Source organism: Acinonyx jubatus, chromosome F2 (genome assembly GCF_027475565.1).
Source record: "Acinonyx jubatus isolate Ajub_Pintada_27869175 chromosome F2, VMU_Ajub_asm_v1.0, whole genome shotgun sequence".
In the NCBI taxonomy this organism is placed as follows: domain Eukaryota; kingdom Metazoa; phylum Chordata; class Mammalia; order Carnivora; family Felidae; genus Acinonyx; species Acinonyx jubatus.
Genome location: NC_069394.1, coordinates 18,337,687 through 18,349,852, shown reverse-complemented (window position 1 = coordinate 18,349,852; position 12,166 = coordinate 18,337,687). Strand labels below are relative to the sequence as shown.

The window sequence follows — 12,166 nt, the reverse complement described above, 5'->3', positions numbered from 1 at the left end:
TAGGCTGCAATATACATAGCGACATGTTATTTTTTTTATTTTTTTTAAGGTTTATTCATTTTTCAGAGACAGAGAGACAGAGTGTGAACAGGGGAGGGGCAGAGAGAGAGGGAGACACAGAATTCAAAACAGGCTCCAGGCTCTGAGCTGTCAGCACAGAGCCTGACACAGGGCCCGAACTCACAGATGGCAAGATCATGACCTGAGCTGAAGTCAGACGCTTAACTGACTGAGCCACCCAGGCGCCCCTTAGTGACATGTTTAATGATTATTTTTATCTCTATATACATAGCTACACATATTTATATCAATATTGATATCTATAGATATATATAGTGCCAATCCAATGCCCTGACATAATAATCATCATCATTTGTTGTGTATTTATGATATGCCAGACATTTCTCTAGGTATTTATATACAATTTTCACAGCAATCTTACAAGGTAGATTATTTTTATGCTTATTTCACAAGTGAGGAAAACAACATAGGACCCAAAATTCTAAGCTATTTGCCTCAAATTAAAGCTAGTAATGTAACATTCTATGTCAACTACACTAAAAAAAGAAAAAAAAATGAAAGAGGTAAACGCTAGAATAAAGTATAGATAATTTGGCTCAATAATGTCACCTAAACAAATCCTTAGAAATATTCTACACTGATTCAAAGGAATGTGGTAAGTGCTCAGAGAGTATTTTTCAATGTATAACAAAAACTTAAAGGCTAATAATTTGAGCTTGTGCTAAATAATTTACACAAAATCGTCTGTTTTAATTCTCTGAGCAATGTCATGACACAGAAGCTGTTGTAATTCTATCTGACAATGAGGTGTTAAGTGGCTAGACCAAGGTCACACAACTAACTTGTTTAAAGATTAGAACTTAAATGCCTATCTTCATCATTGATCTTCCCTCCAAAATTTTCAAGAGGATGAAATACAGAATGATTGTGAAGGTTCTTTGTGAATGCAGAACAACTTCTGGTAGAAAATTCTGGTAAGATAGTGTCATAGTCTGTGGTATGGAGGAAGTATCACCTCAGCACTTCATGACTCTTAATGTCATCGTCTTTGCCATAAGAACTTACAACTCGTTCCACTGAATCAAAGTCTGCTTAACCACACCTCTATCTGAGCTTGCCTTCATGACTTGTTTGTCCAATGAGACAATTAACAATATGACATGAACAAAGGCTTGAAAATCTCTTGTTTATCAGGACTTTCTTCTTACTGCTCTTGGGAATCCTGCAACCATCACCACGTGAATAAATCTGGGCGAGGCTGTGGGATAATTAGAGACATGTGGCCTGTCACCCCACTAACACTGAACCCACAACCAGACTTGTGAGGAATGCCATCCTGACCACCCATCCCCAGCTGAGCTGCTAAGTGGGCCTAGGATGGAACTGCTCAGCCCAACTCACAGCATTGTCAGGAATAATAAATTTTGTGTGTGAGCCAAAATGTTTTGGGGTGATAGTTACACAGCAAGAATTAACTGACACAATTCCCACCTTTGGTTTATTCTTTTGGTTTGTACCATTAGATGCATGTTCCACATGGTGGTTGTGGTGGTAGTGGGGGCAGTTGTCTAGTGAAAATAAGATGAGAAATTGAGATCAATGTGGCCCATACTATGTAATAGCCTGATTTGCTTGTATTTAGAGTGAGAGAAATGTGAAATCAACTGTGGCTAAACACATTATACCCTTAATTACAAATAATTACGTCGTAGATGGGGCAGCTGGGTGGCTCAGTCTGTTAAGCATCTGTCTTTGACTCAGGTCATGATCTCACAGTTCATGAGTTTGAGCCCTACATTGGACTCTCTGCCCACTTCAGATCCTCTGTCCCCGTCTCTCTGCCCCTCGCCCTCCTCTCTCTCAAAAATAAATAAACATTTTTTAAAAAATCACATTGTGGATGAAATGTTTTTGGTGATTGTATTTTACTAAAAAGGATGTTATAAAGGATCATTTTTTTCTATTATCCAAACACACTAGCTGGATTATTTTGGAAGACATCTTGGAAAGAACATTAATTTTCATGCTAAACTTGTTCGGTAATGTTAGCCTCTTTGGAAAATGGATGCTAAGGAGCACTTCTACAATGTTCCCTTAGGATCATTTCGTCTAATCCTCTTCTACCCCTAAGACATCTTCTATAAACGCAAGTATTGGTTGTTACTTAAAACTGTAGATAGAATCTATTTCCTCTATAGCAAACATTGCCAAGATGATTTTGGTAAGCTCACAATTCAAACATACGGCTAACTGTCATCAGTCATAAATAAACTGGATATTTTTCATCATAAAGCAAACAGAAGCCCATGTAAAATATATACTACTTAATGAGTTATAGAGTTCATATTTGTCATCATATGGGGAGGCTCCTTCAAAATCAATGCCAGGGTTCTTTCTTCTTAGACAACCCAGTCCAGTCATTTGTCTTTGGCCCAATAGCTTATGCCAGGCACATGGAAATAACAGAGTGTTCAGATTCCAAAGAATTCTGTTTGATTTTTAGTATTACAATTAACAAGCCATGTTTTGTGGGATAATGAGACTACTTAATATCTTTGCAAATAAATGTTCTTATCTCTAAAATAGCTTGTATTTATTGAGTATTTACTATGTGCGAGGCACTGAGCAGTATGCTTTATATGAGATATCTCATTAATTCTCACAGAAACCCTATGAGGTAGACTTTTCATTATTTTCATTTTTACCCACAAGGAAATTAAGGTTTGGAGAGTTTAAGTATCTTGTCTAAAGTGATAAAGACTGTGATTTGTAGAGCCAGGGTTCTAGAAAGTTCTGACTCCAGAGCTCAAAATTGTTATTACTCGGCCATAATCATTCTCTCCCCATGCTACCTCCATCTAAATTCTCTTGGGAATTTTCCTCCTTTTCACTATGAAAGCATTATAATAAGGATAAAATGAGAATGCATATGTAAGAGTTTAAGTACTTGAAAGCACTATACATATTAATATTCATTCAACAAGTAATTATAAGCAGCTACCATGCAAATAACAATTGCCAAACTGGATTTCAACCAACCTGGCATATGGATACAAACAGTTACTCCAAGGAATGTGCACTAAAAGTCAGAATTGTCCTCCATGGCACCAATGTTCAAAATTTTGCAGTGTACCCAAATATTTTTGTTGCCTTTAATAACTCTGTTGATTGTCTGTGAACATATATAAATATTTTTGAATTAGTATGTGTATCTTCATTCCTTACCTCTGGGGTAACGAGTTCCATATGTTTATTCTCAACTCATTTGTCTTTTTGTTTGTTGCTTAAAGTCTCTCAAATTTCAAAGGATGTTTCTAGTATTCTGAGATCTCGTGAATGAGTTAGAGCCAACTTACTCAAATCCTTCATGATTGTATAGATTTCAATCATATCTTACTCGTTCTCTGTTTTCCCATCTCCCCAATCTGAAGAGTCAGAATATTTTTGAAACTCTTTTTAGAAACATTAGGTGTTGTCTCTGTGATGCCAAACATCTGGCTGAAAATGGAATAAAAAAGGGAAGCATCAGGATGCATTCACATATCCAGCTGTTTGGCATTAGGTACGTTTCTAGTTCTCATTCAGATATGTAAAGGCAGGGAATATGTGTCTGTATCTTCCTTTCTACGAGGGTTACTGAGTGGTGCAAGAGGGTAATAGGTTTAGGAATGATAAATCAGGATGTCATGGTGTCAATACATCCAAGGAGGTGACTGAATTCAGTTTCTGTTCTCTGGCTTTGAAACAATACGATGATTTTCCTCTAGTGGCTTGCAAAGGCAGAGAACTGAAACTGAATTCCAAAAAGGAAGCCTCCCAGAGTGTTTAGTAACTAGATGGGGGCTTTGTTGCTGTTGTGGTAAGTTTAAAAGTTAGGACATCCTGTGGTTTGGTAAGGATTAGAGTAAGCGACCAAGAAGAACTATTAAGGAAGTGTTCTCGAAAACCCTTTTCTCAGACGAGGCCATAATTGTGTAACTTGTATGTAGCTGCAATACTTTCATAGTGTACTGCACAAGACATCTTACATGATAAATTACCTACAACGTTTGGATAATGGAAGAAAAGGGCCATTTAATATTACATACAATGAGCAAAGTATTGCAGTTTCTAATTAAGTGCCCAAGTCTCTTGTACAATGAACTATTTGTTGAACTTTTAAAATATAATTTGGAACCTTTGAGTAAATGACTTACGGCCATGTGGTAAAAACAGAGACATTTATGCTGGGACACATGGATTGCATTATCTTTTCTGAGGCTTGCTTGCTCACTCTTCCACAAGCTGGGCCAGACTACCTGGCATAGCCAGGAAGCAAGAATCCAGGTGAATTGGCAGGGAGGACCCTGCTCTACCTTAGGTGGCAGTAAGCCAAAGGCTATTCTGAAAGAAATTCTGAGATTAATTGTTCTCTGGCAAACGGTACCTTCTGATTTCAGAATGTTAGTGGCATCAAGGACGAAGGAATCCCATTAGGACCTAGGGAACTGTGTAATAGTTTAAGAAGGGTTCCTTGGGTCAAGCTGTGCCACAACCTGTTTCCTGAAATTCAGAGAGAAATCAAAAACTTTGTGCATGGATACATAACTTAAGAACATGAGAGCACATGCCAGCATGTTCATGCATATATTTTGATCCCTTTAACAGTCTTAAGTTATTTGAAGTTCCCATTTACTTGATTTGCCCAGAAACAGTCTCTCAGTTCTTGGGGGGGGAAATGTCTTAAAGACCTACCAAGAGGCTCCAGAGTCTTCTTGGACATCAAGGCTCTTTACAAACATTTTTGATGAGTCAAGTGCAAACAAATCAGATATAAAAAAGCCAGTTTTTTTTTTCCTTGACAAACATGAACTTAATAACAAGGGAATGAGGGGTGGGAGGAATAAATAAAAGGTGGGAAGATCTTGGGAAAACATCTTCTGAGCTTTGATGATCACAAAGTGGTATACAAAGATTTCTTGCTACATGAACACAACCAAGGCTGGATTCACTCAACACTGCTATTGTTTCAGCAGGAAATCTGGTGATAATATTTAGCTCAGTTGCTATTTAGTATTTTCTCAAAGTGACTCTGATATAAAACCCTCTATGATGTCATAGTTCTGCATAGCAATTGATAGTATTAGTATTTGGGGGTGCTTTTTTGAGAATTAGAATACATTCCTGCTTTGTAAATGTGAATATAATCACATCTAGAATTCAGGAATAAAGTAAGGATATCAGGAAAGACTTCTTGCAAAAGAGAGATGCTTAAAATGATTTTTAAAGGATATGAAGAAGTTAGCCATTCGTAGAAGTGTGGTCAGATTCATAGGAAAAATGCTTCTGAGTATGATGAGAGTGAATGGCGTATTCAGGAAACTACAAATAGTCTGGATTCCTAGAATGTCAAATGGGAGGAGGTGGAAGGGGATGAGATTGGAAAGGAAAACAGGGCTCCTATCATGACAATATTCTGAGGGTAATGATTAACCTTAGAGAGGTTGTAATGAGGAGGAGAAATGGTTATACTAAACATGGTGCTGGCTACAATGTGGAAAATTGATTAGATGGAGCTAAGACTATAATTGTGTAAAAGATTTGAGTGATGTTGCAGTATTTCAGGAAGGAGCTTAAAGAGATCTGAAAAGTGGCCATGAAGATTTAGATAGACGGCAGGATGGGAGACTAAATAAAGAGAATCCCTTTCTGTAGTTACAATACTTAGAGCTAGCAAACATGGTGAGATAGTGGAGAGCCTGCCAATAAGCATGGACTCCGGAACATAGATTTGGGGTCCGTAGGTCTGGGTTAAGATTTCCACCTCCAAAACTTTCCAAATGTGTGACCTTAGACAACTCACTTAATCTCTCTGTCCTTTAGTTTCCCCATCTGCCAAATAGGAAGAAAATAATATCTAACTCAAAGTGTTGTTATATGAGGATTAATTGAGCTAATATGTGAAGCATTTAAAGAGTGTCTGGCAAAGAGTAAGCACCGTACGTTATATGTTATTAGTGCCACACACGGGTATTGTGCCAACCTCTTAATATATATTTTCATGGTTAATCTTTCAAATAACCCCATGAAAAGGGTATGCCTTCTTATTTTTCAGATGAGGCTACTGCAACTTGGAGGGTTTACATAACTTTTCCAACATCACAGAGCTGGTAAGTGATGAAGATGGAACATAAGTCCAGAGTCCCATGCTGTTAACATTTTGTTATGACTTTTGTGAAAGTTCAGGCCGCTTGCCTCTGGAGAGATAAATTCAGGAATAACGTACAATATATGACGCCTTCTCTCCCATTTGTGTCCAGAAGAGAATGCATGTAGAGTGGCGTGGTATTGCAGAATGTAGGGAGGTTTGAAGTTAGGACACCTGGTTTAAATATCAGCTCCCTAATTCATGATGCTTGCGTTGAGAAATTTTTTCATCTGGGTGTGGTTGAAGGTGGGAGATATCAAGCTGGAGAAAGCCCTTTATAAATGGTAACATGCCAGATAAGCATTAGTCATTGATCGTCCCTTTAAAAAGAGTAAAATAATAGTCATCCATGACTGTGACTCCTTTTTTCTCAGCCGCCACAGGAAGTCATAAATAAAAATCATCCCTCCCCAACATTGCCGATTCTGCATATTCAGAAAAAATAGCTTTGTCACTTTCCATTGTAGGCAAACTTGAAACTATTGCTTCTTACCTCCTTCCAGTCAGCTCTACGTTAGCATGACTCAAACATTATCCTAAGTTATTTATGGCATAAATGAATTCTCCTTCTAGACAGGAGAGAGGAGACAGAGAGCAGCTCAGAATTTCCTAAACTAAGATCTTTTGTTCTCTGGGGATCCCTGAGCGTATTCCCAAGGGTCCATGAGAATTTTTAATTTGGGAATTTCATGTCAGTGGCAATTTAAAAATATGTACATAGGCATATTTTTGACCATCTGATGGCAACCTCACAACCAATAATTGTCCCATATTGGATAGTGGTTTTTTTTTTTTTTAATTTGTTGCACCCAAATAGTTCCACTTCATCTTGGGCTAAAGTGAAAAAGAAATGGAGGCAGAATTACTATGTAAATGGTGCATTTCTGCCAAGTGGAGGCCAAATGACATCATGTTATGGTTTCACAGTAGTTGGAACAGAGAAGAGTGGTGGAAAAAATGACTGATCTCAGAACACACAGATGTATGGGCGTGATGACCGCAAAAGAACTTGAATCTTAACAGTGAGTACCATGTTCCTTTGTGAGTGGTTTCACTTTCAAGAAAACAACAACATCCATCACATGAAATAAATGTTACCAAATTGAATTTTACTGGGTTGCAACTTTTGTTTGCATTTACTTAGTAAATGTGTTTAAATTTTATAGCTTAGATGATTTATAGGCATAAGAAGTTACATCTAGGTTAGTGTTGCATATATTTTAGCAGCGTTATAACAAAAATACTACAAATCAACATTGATATTAAACAGAACTTCTGTTTCTTTTAAAAGGAGTCTATCCATCACTCAAATTTGAGAAACACTAAAATAATGGAAAAGAATACAGGCTTTGGAATTAGACGGAATTAGGTTCAAGACTCAATTCTTCTACTCCCTGGCTGTGTCACCTTGAGTGAGTTGCTTGACTTTTCTAAGCCTTAACTTCTTCCTTTCTAAAAGGTATTCATTATAACAATCACAAACACTAATTCAGTTCTTCCTATGTGCCAGAAAAGCTCAAAGAATCGAACCTATATTAACTCTTACTGTTAAAACAATCCTATGCAGTAGATACTAAGATTATTTGTATTCGTGGGTGAGGAAAATGAGACATAGAAACATGAAGCAATTTGTAAAAAATTACACACCCATTAGAACATGGATCTAGATGATCTGACTCTAGAGCTGAAGCTTAACCACTTTGATACACTGCCTTTTGAACATCCACCATGGTTTCTTATATATATTTATGTTAGATATGTTCATATGCAGCTTTCCAGGATTAGTTTCTGAGCTCTGCCCTGACACAACACAAGTTCCATGACTGCCCCTCTCCAAACTGGTACAAGCGTGTTCGAGGAAAAGCTGGGAACAGTTCCAAAGACAATCCCCACTAGCATTACAATGAAGTCTAATTCATTCTCAGTGTTTACTAAATGTCGGATACTGTGTTTAACAACTTACATCGTTAACCTTGTTCAAATGTGAAACAACAAAGTGAAAAAATAAATTTCATTTAGAAAGGAAACTTGTTTCAACACTAATATTCCATCTAATGTATATACCACCTTCTTCAATGCATTCTTTCATAAATGGACATTGAGTTGATTCCATGTCTTGGCTACAGTGAACATGGGAGAGAAGACATCTCTCAAGATCCTGATTTCAGTTCCTTTGGATATATATCTAGCAGTGGGATTGGTGGACCAAATGAAAATCCTGCCATTTGCAACCACGTGGATGAACATGGAGGTCATATGCTAAGTGAAATAAAGCCAGACACAAAAAGACAAATGCTACATGATACCACTTACATGAAAAATCTCAGACAGTCAAACTCATAGAATGGTGGTCGACAGGGGCTATGAGGAAGAGGAAATGAGATGTTGGTCAAAGAGTATAAAATTTCAGTTATGTAAGATGAATATGTCTGGAAACCTAATGTACAGCACAGTGATGATAGTTAATTATACTCTACTGTATACAGTTGGCCCTTGAACAATGCAGAGGTTAGGGACACCAACACTCTCCTACAATCAAAAATCTGTGTATAACTTTTGACCCCTTAAAAACTTAACTACTAAGAACTCACTTACCGTTGACTGGAAGCCTTGCCAATAGCATAAACAGTGGATTCACACGTATTTTGTATGTCATATGTATTTTACTGTATTCTTACAATAAAGCAAGCTAGAGAAAAGAAATGTTATTAAGAAAAGCACAAAGAAGAGAAAATGCATTTACAATAGCGTGTGTGTATTGATTTGGGGGAGAAAAACCTGCCTTAGGTGGCCCAGCAGGACAGGGACGGTAGAAGCAGCTGGCCCCAGGATCACAATGTTCTGCAGCCTGGTGGCCTGGATCTGCAGCAGGAGGCACAGGACAGGCCCACAGGAGGCAGAGTACAGCTGCGCCTTATGCCTGAGGTGTACCCAGCCAGTGGCCAACAGCAGGTGCCAACACACAGGAGTGCCTGGCCTCTGGAGGACGCTGGCTGGGGTGCCTCTCGGGGGGGAAGGGTGCTTTCCAGCCGAGACCAGAAACCTTGGAGACCTGAGAACTGGAGTTTCCAGTTAGGATTGCTCACCAAACCACTCCATCCTGCACACAGGGCAGTCCACAGCCCTGCCCAGTCCTAGCCCTGGAGGCTGGTGAAAGCTTCAGCGCTGGCTTCCATGGGTACTCAGAAGACAGCAGGTGAGATCTCTGGGCCAGTTGGCTTTGATTCAGTCCTGTGGAAACTTGGGTGGGCAGTTATAAATAAATGCCTTGTGGCTTTTGCTTTCAACTCTCTTTTTAAAAATCTACATGTAAGTGGATCTGTGAAGTTAAAACCCATGTTATTCAAAGGTCAACTGTATCTGTGTGTGCATATGTGTGTGTGTGTGTGTGTGTGTGTGTGTGTGTGTGTGTGTGTAAAGAGAGAGGGAGAAAGAGACAGAGAGACAGAGAGAGACAGAAAAATTTATTACTAAGGACTGCTCATGTGATTATGGAGACGGCGAAGTCTAGATCCAGGTGAGCTGTTAGTTTATGTTAGTATCATTTCAAAAGTCTGAGAACCAAGAGAGCCAATGCTGAAATTTTAGTCTGAATGTGAGTCTGAGTGTTAGCTTTTATTACTTGAATTACAGAAGAACCATGTCTAAGCTTGAACATGGTCAAGCAGAAAAAGAAAATTCTTACTCAGCCTTTTTTCTTCTGTTCAGGCCTTCAGTGAATTGGATGAGGCCCAGGCATTTGGGGAGTAAAACTGACTCAAATACCATCCAGAAACACCTTCACAAAAATATGCAAAATAATGTTTAAATATCTGGGCACTTCATGGCCCGGTTGAATCGACACATAATTCTTAAGATGGCCAAGTTATGCATTGATGAACTTTACTCACGTACTCATTCAGCCAGTGAATCAGCAAATATTTTACTGGCCTCCATGTGCTAGACACTATACCACATAACCTGAATTTTCTTTTCTTTAAATTTTTAATGTTTTTTTTTTTTTGAGAGAGAGAGAGAGAGAGAGAGAGAGAGAGAGAGAGATTGAGCACAAGCAGGAGTGGAGCAGAGAGAGAGAGGGAGTCACAGAGTCCGAAGCAGCTCCAGGCTCTGAGCTGTCAGCACAGAGCCCCACACGGGGCTTGAACTCACCAACCATGAGATCATGACTTGAGCCGAGGTCAGACGCTTAACCAACTGAGCCACCCAGGCAACCCCCTAACCTGAGTTTTCAAAGGTAAATAAATCTCTTCCTGTCCTCAAAATTGCAAAGGCTATTGGTCATATTAATCAATACAACTATTATCTATGATATAATATAAAAATTGGCTCACAAAGTATTCTATGATCCTTAATAATTGAAATCTTTAGCGTTTTGTAATTATGTTTAAAATATACAGTCTTTACACTTTATAAATGAAAGCCATGCTCAGACCACATCTTTATAGGGGAAGCTTTGTAATCCAGGGGTAAAAGGATTGATTAACTTTTGTGAGCTTTGTTCTCTCCTTTGTAGTCTCCCATAGGGTGTATCCCACAAAGTGTGTCTGTTCAGTTATGCCCCACTGGATATGTCTCTGAGGAAGAGGAAATTGGAGGAGTGAGGGTAAGATTCCTATTTGGTTTCTCTACAAGCACCTTCGATGCAGCGGGACGTGGAGGTGAAGGTAGTACAGAAGAGTTTATCCAGACAACCAGTAAAATAAAATTGACCCCCTCAGATACAGGGTATTAAGCACTACTGAGATCAAGCAAATCACAGACAGCAGTGAATTTTGAATCAAAATCTAATGTAAGGTGGGGGTGGAATAGAGACAAAGCATGGGGTATAGGACCTAACATGTCTCTCCTGAGAAATGAACCTTTTTTTTTTTTAGGAGGGGAGCTCAGGCTAATAATTTGTTTTATGTACCCCCTCATCCCATTCCAGCCCTTAGCATGGCAGTTTTTGGAATGAAAAATTGGGGGATTATGAAAGAAAACATGAGAGGGGATAGTAAAGCAGGTAATAAATAACTTGAATTCTGGATTCAGAGAGACACGAGATGGAACCAAGTGTTGCTATTGAATAGCTGTGACACCTTGGGGGAGGTTTTTCACTCCCTGAGTTTAATTTTTTCATCTGGAATATGAGAATGAGGATCATACCTAATTCTTAGGGGTGATGCAAACATTACACGTGCTAAAACCCGGAGGCTGATGGAACCAGAGGGAGCACTTCAGTGTTAGTTTTTATTACTTGAGTTACGCTACAGTCTAAATAGATGCCTTTCTTTTTATAGGGCCTGGCACAGTATAAACACTCAGTGAGTATTGCTAATTGCTAGTGATAATTGTTGGTAATATAAAAATTATAGCTGCTCTTATAAATTACACTACTATGATAATGCAGAAAAAATTCAAGAAGACTACAGAGATGGAGAAAATCAAACTGGCATTGTCAGATGAGACTTCAACCAAAATTCCAAGAAGAGAGTCTGCTTTCTCCATTTGGAAAATGGCCAGATTTTACCTGAGGTTTCACACATAGAAAAAAGTCTAATTATAAGTATTAAAAAAAAGACAAAAGTTTACCTTGTCTCTATTTCATGTCACTCAACCTCACAATGCAGAAAGCCCGATTATCCACTGTGTCTCTTGCTCTGAGACCAAGAGTAGACATCCTCTTCCATGTGCTTGTGGGAATGTTTGAGGTTTGCCTGGCTCCAAATAGCTAATCCAAGGAAACATCTTCCATTCCTTACTGGAATATTAACCCCAAAGCAAATTGGAGGCTGCTGTGGCAGAACAATTGAAAGCACTTTCCAGAAAATAGTTAGCATGTCACCGTTAGCCCTTCTCCTTTTCTAGAATCGTAAGGGTGCATTGAATTAGCATTTATATATATGTCACCACTTACTGAGTGTTTCCTATGTGCTAGGCTCTGGTAGGTGTTTTGTAAACATTATCTCATCTGAGTCT

At 38.6% G+C, this 12,166-nt stretch overlaps 1 long non-coding RNA gene across 1 annotated transcript in view; it reads left to right on the top strand.

Annotated features, from left to right (window-relative positions):
• The first annotated feature begins 496 nt into the window (after window positions 1–496).
• LOC113600470 (uncharacterized) overlaps window positions 497–12,166 on the top strand; it is a 48,212-nt gene continuing 36,542 nt past the window's right edge. The window contains exons 1-7 of the long non-coding RNA XR_003421459.2: window positions 497–3,583; window positions 6,116–6,170; window positions 7,136–7,230; window positions 7,500–7,620; window positions 10,239–10,442; window positions 10,732–10,811; window positions 11,488–11,511. This is a non-coding gene — a long non-coding RNA (uncharacterized LOC113600470). The remainder of the gene's footprint in view (window positions 3,584–6,115; window positions 6,171–7,135; window positions 7,231–7,499; window positions 7,621–10,238; window positions 10,443–10,731; window positions 10,812–11,487; window positions 11,512–12,166) is intronic.